At 37.9% G+C, this 7,868-nt stretch overlaps 1 pseudogene; it reads left to right on the forward strand.

Moving 5' to 3' along the window:
• The first annotated feature begins 296 nt into the window (after positions 1-296).
• Positions 297-1,290, forward strand: LOC107651133 (homeobox protein aristaless-like 3; annotated as a pseudogene).
• The last annotated feature ends 6,578 nt before the right edge of the window (positions 1,291-7,868 follow it).

Below are 7,868 nucleotides of genomic sequence, written 5' to 3' on the forward strand. Positions count from 1 at the left end.
TTCTAAAATCAATCATTACTCAAAGAACTTCCTGTTCTATGCTTAAGCATAGGTCAAAGCCCTTTCTATGTTCAGCAAAAGGTTTCTGTCCTAAAGTAATCTTAAGAAGGGAGGAGGAGGAACCTCCCATGCCAATGGGGTTCACATTCCAATAGAGTTCCCACTATCAATAGGAAATTTTTCAAGTATGAAATATCCCAATGGTAAAATTTCCAACATTTATAAGTCTAAGAAATTTTAAGGTTTACAATACATGCATGAGTTACCCAGACAGACTGAGCCCCCAAATAACCTGCATGGAGCCCAAACACTACCTGACACTTACCCAGCATAAGCTAACAAGCTTCCAGAAATCCCAACTCACCCACACCCTGCTCTACTCCCCAGAGATGCTCAATTACTCAATGCAAAGACCTATGGAACCCTGGAGCCCTATTCCTTGGAAACAGCCAAGTATCTTACTCCCAATCAAGTACCTTTAGTTGCCCAGGTCTGGGCAGTGTCAGAAGCTTTAATGAGGCCTTTGTGGGAATAAAAAAAAGTCTCCAAAGTTACCAGTTTCACTCCATCACCTCTAGATTGTGCAGGAGGCCTCTTAGAAGGACCCCAAAGTTGACGGGCTCTCCAGAATCTTGCCTGGGCAGACCCTGGGGACTTCTAAATCCCTAGCTCATTGACTCAATGGAACTGCCCAAAAGCAAAAACAAGAAATAGAGGAACTGAGCTATACTCAGCACCTTCCAACAGGAAGGGATATATAAGGTTTTCCAGAAAACCCATTATTCTACATGTATACAAGGGAACAGTTAGCCTTCAGGACCAACCTGACTGAGGTCTGGATCAGGTCTGCTGCTAAAACTAAAGAGCCAAGGAGAGGAGACGGGAAAGATATGGAAAGATCCAGGAAGGGAGGAATTCTTTCATGACCAACTATGATATTTCAAATGTTTCCCAGAATAGATTGCTACACCCAGCTACAGAGCAACCTGTGGCCAAACCCAGGGTCAAGTTGCCCAGGAGGGCCCTGTCTCATATTCCCAGGGGGGTCTGATTTCCATGCACCTCACCATACTCCCATTCCCACAGTGATGTGGCTAGTATTAGGGGCATGCCAACCTCCCCAGGACCTCCCCAGGCATTTATTCCATTAAGGATTCTCCTCAACTCTGGGGTGGGGGGGGTGGGGTGCAAAGCTTTGAGACAGCCCCTGATGATGACTACAAATTTAGCCCAGTTTCATGGGGGATGAAACCCAAACAGCTGCCTAGCCTCCTCAACTGGACCCCATAATCAGACCTTTCCAAGACTGAATTGTCCCCTTCTGAGACTGCTCTAATGATCTTCCTCATCAGATGCAGCCAGTCTTTACTCCTAATCCAACTTCCCAACTCACATACCCCATATACAATAGAGGGATAATTTCTTTACCTCTATTAATTTACAGACATTAAAGCTAGCATACCACCTACCCCCCCTCAGTCTGCCAAGGATAGAATGGTTATTCCTACCCCAAATCCAACAGCAAATAGACTGGCGCTCCCTCCCTCCTTTGTTTCCTCTCTTTTTTCCTCTCCACCTCCCTCCAAAAAATAGAAGAAGTCAAAACGATGAAAAATAAAATAAAATGGAGAATATCCTATCAGAAAAACAACTACGGTAAAATAGATAGAAGAGATATATTTAAGAATTAATGGGGAGAATGACTTGAACATAAAGAAGGAAACTATAAGAAAATTAGGCGAACACAGAATAGTATACATGTCAGACCTTTGGGAAGGGAGAGGCTTTTAAAACCAAGCAAGACTTAGAAAGAGTCACAAAATGCAAAATAAATAATCTGGAATACATCAAATTAAAAAGGTTTTGTACAAACAAAACCAATATAGCTAAAATCAGAAGGGAAGCAACAAATTGGGAAACAATCTTCACAAAAACCTCTGACAAAGGTTTAATTACTCAAATTTACAAAGAGCTACATCAATTGTACAAAAAATCAAGCCATTCTCCAATTGATAAATGGGCAAGGGACATGAAAAGGCAGTTCTCAGCCAAAGAAATCAAAACTATTAATAAGCACATGAAAAGGTGTTCTACATCTCTTATAATCAGAGAGATGCAAATCAAAACAACCCTGAGGTATCACCTCACATCTAGCAGATTGGCTAACATGACAGCAAAGGAAAGTAATGAATGCTGGAGGGGATGCGGCAAAGTAGGGACACTAATTCATTGCTGGTGGAGTTGTGAATTAATCCAACCATTCTGGAGAGCAATTTGGAACTATGCCCAAAGGGTGATAAAAGACTGTCTGCCCTTTGATCCAGCCATAGCACTGCTGGGTTTATACCCCAAAAGAGACAATAAGTAAAAAGACTTGTTCAAGAATATTCATAGCTGCGCTCTTTGTGGTGGCCAAAAATTGGAAAATGAGGGGATGCCCTTCAATTGGGGAATGGCTGAACAAATTGTGGTATATGTTGGTGATGGAATACTATTGTGCTAAAAGGAATAATAAAGTAGAGGAATTCCATGGAGACTGGAACGACCTCCAAGAAGTGATGCAGAGCGAAAGAAGCAGAACCAGGAGAACATTGTACACAGAGACTGATACACTGTGGTACAATCGAAGGTAATGGACTTCTCCATTAGTGTCAATGCAATGTCCCTGAACAATCTGCAGGGATCTAAAAAACACTATCCACAAGCAGAGGATAAACTATGGGAGTAAAAACACTGAGGAAAAGCAACTGCTTGACAACAGGGAGGAAGGGGATACGACTGAGGAGAGACTCTAAATGAACACTCTAATGCAAATACCAACAACATGGAAATGGTTTCGAACCAAGAACACATGTGATACCCAGTGGAATCATGCATTGGCTACGGGAGAGGTGGTGGGAAGGGGGTGGGGGGGAGGAAAAGAAAATGATCTTTGTTTCCAATGAATAATGTTTGGAAATGACCAAATAAAATAATGTTTAAAGTGAAAAAAAAAAAAGAAATTGTCCTTCCAGTTAAAAGCAAAAAAAAAAAAAGAATTAATGAACTACCTGAAACTCACTATAAAAAAATTGTAGACATCATATTTCAAGAAATTATCAAAACTGCCTTATGTCCTAGAATGAGAGGATAAAATAGAAATGGAAATAATTCACCAATCACCTCCTAGAGGACATCTCCAAATAAAAACTTCCAGGAACATTATATCCAAATTCCAGAGCTCCAAGGTCAAGGAGAAAATATTGCAAGCAGCTAGAAAGAAATAGTACAAATATCATGGAGCCAATCAGGATAACACAAGATGTAGCAAATTCTATATTAAAGAATTGGAGTAATTGGAACATGATATTCCAGAGAACAAAGAAGCTAAGATTACACCCAAGAAACACCTACCTAGAAAAAAACTGATATAATCCTTCAGGGGAAACATTGATTTCCAGGCATTCCTGATAAAAAGAACAGAGCTGGATAGAATTTTCCCAGGAATTGAAGTTGAACACATCAAACAGTGGTTTGTGAACTGATTCTCTTTTTTTTTTTTTGGAAGAATTTCAAAATTTCAGTGTCTTAATGAATTTTTGAAGTCAGTAAGACTTGTCTTGCCTGCAACTCAGTCTTTGTATGACTGTGGAGAAGTCACTTAACCTATCAAGTATCCAACAATTCTCTAAGTATAAATTAAGTATTAGTTGCTGATCTACACTAATGAAAATAGTTTGCATTAACGAAATCACACCTTAAAATTTTCAGTTGAAAATTTCATATGTGAAATATAATTAATATATGTCTAATCAACTGCAATCACTGTTCAGAAAATCTAAATGAGTGCTCATTCTTTATTCTCCCCTCCAACAGGGAAAACAGAAATAACTTGACTCTTTCTTCCTCTTGCCACTAGATAGGTGAGACAGCCAGCAGAGACAATATAGGACAGAAAACCAGTCTACGAAGGAGTAGGGTTTTTGTTGTTTAGTCATATATAATTCTTCTTGATCTCATTTGGGGTTTTCTTGGCAAAGATACTGGAGTGGTTTGCCATTTCCTTCTCCAGCTCATTTTACTTATGAGGAAACTGAGACAAACAGGGTAAAGAGACATGGCCAGACTATTCTCATCAATCCACAGCAAATCAGCTCATTTTGGCCCAAGGGTGATTGACTTGGTAGTTTACATATAACAAAAAGTTATTAATAAAAATATAAATGCTCAGACCTTCCACTCAGTTAGAAAAATTCCTAACACTCAAATAAAGGTTTGAATCTCTGCCCTATTTAAATTGTCTTCCTTCTTTGATTTCTTCCTTCCTTTCTTTATTTTTCCTCTTTCTTTTTAAAGACTGGCTCTTCCTAACATGTGTAGACTAGAAATGGCTATATGCCACCAGGATGGTGCTAGTCCAATCCACACAGCAGCTTTGACTTACTTTATTGACAAGTTCACTCCTTCTTTTACAGGCTAATACTTCATTTCCACCCAAACCTGGGAGGGTCATAATATTAATACTGAAATTAGTGCAATTTAGCTCACTGCAGCTCAGAACTCCAGAGTTCTGAGTCAGCAGGGATCACCCATGTGTAGTGTAATGCCCAACTGTGTATCTCTATCTAACCCTTAATTTCTTCCATTTCTTTTCTGTCAACACAAACTAAGTATAAAAAATACAATCCAAGCCTTCATTGCCAACCATGGGTTTTATATGAATAAAAAAAATCAGAATAAAGGACAGCCTAGATTTAAATACATGTGCATGTACATGAGCACACACAGACAAATTATGTTAGTGCTCATTATTACAGAGGCATGGGAATAAGAATTTGGAGAATAAACTTGTAAAACCTTCATTAGTCTTTGAAGCAGCACCTTATACAGCTAACCTCTGTGTAAGCTTTTGTTACTTTTAATCCTTATCCTCCCATGCCCCCTCTCTGGTAGATTGGCTTATCTGTATCTTTCTCCCTAGGGAAACTAGGTGGCACAGTATGCTGGGCATAGAGTGCTGAACCTGATGACAGAAAGATTCATCTTCCTGAGTCCAAATCTGACCTTAGACACTTAGTAGCCAGGAGAAACTGGGCATGTCTCTTCACCCTGTTTGTCTCAGTTTCCTCATAAGTAAAATGAGCTGGAGAAGGAAATGGCAAACCACCCCAGTATCTTTGCCAAGAAAACCCCAAATGAGATCAAGAAGAATTAGATATGACTAAACAACAAAAACCCTACTCCTTCGTAGATAGACTGGTTTTCTGTCCTATATTGTCTCTGCTGGCTGTCTCACCTATATTACCATAGACTTGCATGTCCTTTTTTCAATACTCCTAGGCTTGACTAGTCTGCCTATGACTCAAAGATCATGGTGGACAGAGAAGAAATGGAATCCTTCTAAACTACAGATCCCAAATTCTAGTCATCTTTCATACTCCTTTTGCAAATGGGTATGAATATTCATATGTATATATATCACAATTGGATCCTAGGGTAGTTCATCATGCTCAATTGTGCTGTCTGCTTTGAAAATTTTTTAGGGAGATTCATTTTGTTATAGGAATGATATTAAGAATTAATTTTTACCATGTAATAATATCTTCATTACATACATGAATGCCTACTTTATAGAAACAAATAAAATTTAACTGATTTTGTCTTATATTCTCACTTCATTTTTCCCTGTCCTGGCCTATGGAATACCATTTTTCAACTTCCTCTCTAAATATATATATATATGTATATATATATAATATGTGTATAATAACTTTTATAGTACTGTTAATCAAAAATATGTTTATTGAGCATATGCTATATACAAGATACTTTGGGGGAAACAAAAGTATAAAACATGGTCCTTTGGTTCAAGATTCTTAAATCTTGTTGGAGAGGAAAATTGAAGGGAATATTGAAGGATTTGTGATTTTATTAGCATGGGAAACTTACAGTGTGATAACTTTCTCTTTGAACATAGATTGCCATCTACTGATTACAACTATGTTGAAAAATGGACATAACATAGAATATCTGAGGACACTAATTTGGGATTTAGTGGATCTTCTTAGGGAACTATCTGAGACATAATGTTTAAACTACTTGCCCAAATTCAGAAAACTAGTAAGTATCAGAAGCAAGTTTTAAACCCCTCCTTCCTCAAATTACCTTGTATTATATTTATGTGTATGCATGGTCTATCCCTTCCCATCCCCAGCCTGAATGAATTTCAACTCCTAGAGGGAAGGGATTATTTTGGTTTTGTCCCTTTTTTTATAGTGCCTATCCTATAGTAAAAACTTAACAAATGCTTGTTGAAGTTCATTAAAACATAGAGATCTAATAGGGAACAAGTTGAAATAATTCAGTTCAATAAACATTTAGTACTTATAATTTGGGGAAAGAGATCTAGTTCTATTTTTCATTAGGGCCCACTAATGTGATTCCCCTAACAATAATAAATTAATATCATTGAGTCAGCCCTATTTAATTAGTGTTAGATAATGGATATTTTTCTAGAGTGGTATAATTGGTCTATTTGGTGCAAAAAACTCTGTGACATACTGTCCCACCAATATATACAGAGCCTCATGGAAAATAGGTTTAAGCTTAGAGAGTACATGTGGCAAAATAACTCACTGCTCCTGCTTGCTGGAAGTCACTTTATTATATTCTTACTCATAAGTTTCTCTTAGGTACTGTATACCATTTTTTTCTGAGCTCTCTGTAGAGGCTTGAATCAGCCTTTCCTTATCATGTCCAGTCTATCCTCAGTTCCCAATGAAGATATTACCTTCTGGGGATGCTGAGTAGAATGCTGATGAAAATGATTTTCCAAAGTTCATGAGGTTCTTCTAAGGCAGGCTCTTGTCTTCTCCCTCCTCCCAAAGGAAATCCATCTCAGGGATATATCTGGAGGTTTTTATGACCAGGTAACCAGGTGGCATAATCCCTGAAGTCCAAAATGCTCTGCAGTTGTATATAAACACTACAGGGTATAATCAACTCTCTTCAACCAATCTAAATATAATTCTGATGTGGTACACTACATTTTATTCCATAATTGTGAAAAACTTCTAAATGGACTCTAGAAATTTTTGTACTTAGTTTAAAGTCTTTAATTGATTGGTTGAAGTATAGACTTTCTTGACACCTAGTTCCCACCACTGACTGATTTTTCTCACCAGACAGAGGCATCAAGGAAACTCATATCACTTATTTTTAGTGAGATGGGGTAATCAAATGATTGATAATCACATGACATGTCCCAGGCCAATCAGTGGATTATCAAGAAAGTTAGGAGTATCTTCAGATTTCTGGGTCAATGTTTTGTCCCTGGCACTACATTGCCTTCTTAAGACAATTCAAGTGGAAATGGATCAATTTTCTAGGATAGTTCTGGCTCCAAGCCTGGTGTTCTATCCACTATGCCATCTAGCTGCTCATCAGTTCAATACAGCAAACTTATTAAGTATTTTTCAGGGAAGCACCTAATCAGAAAGACTGCCAGATTCTGTGGATATAAAGATAAAAAGTAGAAAGGTTGGTGCTCCTCAAAAGCCTACAATCTATGCAGAGAAGGAAAAAGGACAAGGACATGAAAAGCTGAGATCCCAAAACAATTTCAAAAGAAATATTCAGATGTTATGACAAAAAAATCTGAGGAGAAAGAAACTTCACAAATTTATTCATAGTTAAGGTGGCATTTTATCTGGAATTTGAAGAATGACAGTGTATTTAACTGATGGAGATAGATGATTGTCCATCCCAGGCACAGGAGATTACATGAACAATAATTGGCTGTCTCCCCAGAGATAGAGTAAGGTAGGATGTGAATTCCAGACAGAGAACAGATGAGTTTGGCTAGAATATAGAGTTCCTTAAGAGGAATA

Source organism: Monodelphis domestica, chromosome 2, assembly GCF_027887165.1.
Source record: "Monodelphis domestica isolate mMonDom1 chromosome 2, mMonDom1.pri, whole genome shotgun sequence".
Taxonomy (NCBI): domain Eukaryota; kingdom Metazoa; phylum Chordata; class Mammalia; order Didelphimorphia; family Didelphidae; genus Monodelphis; species Monodelphis domestica.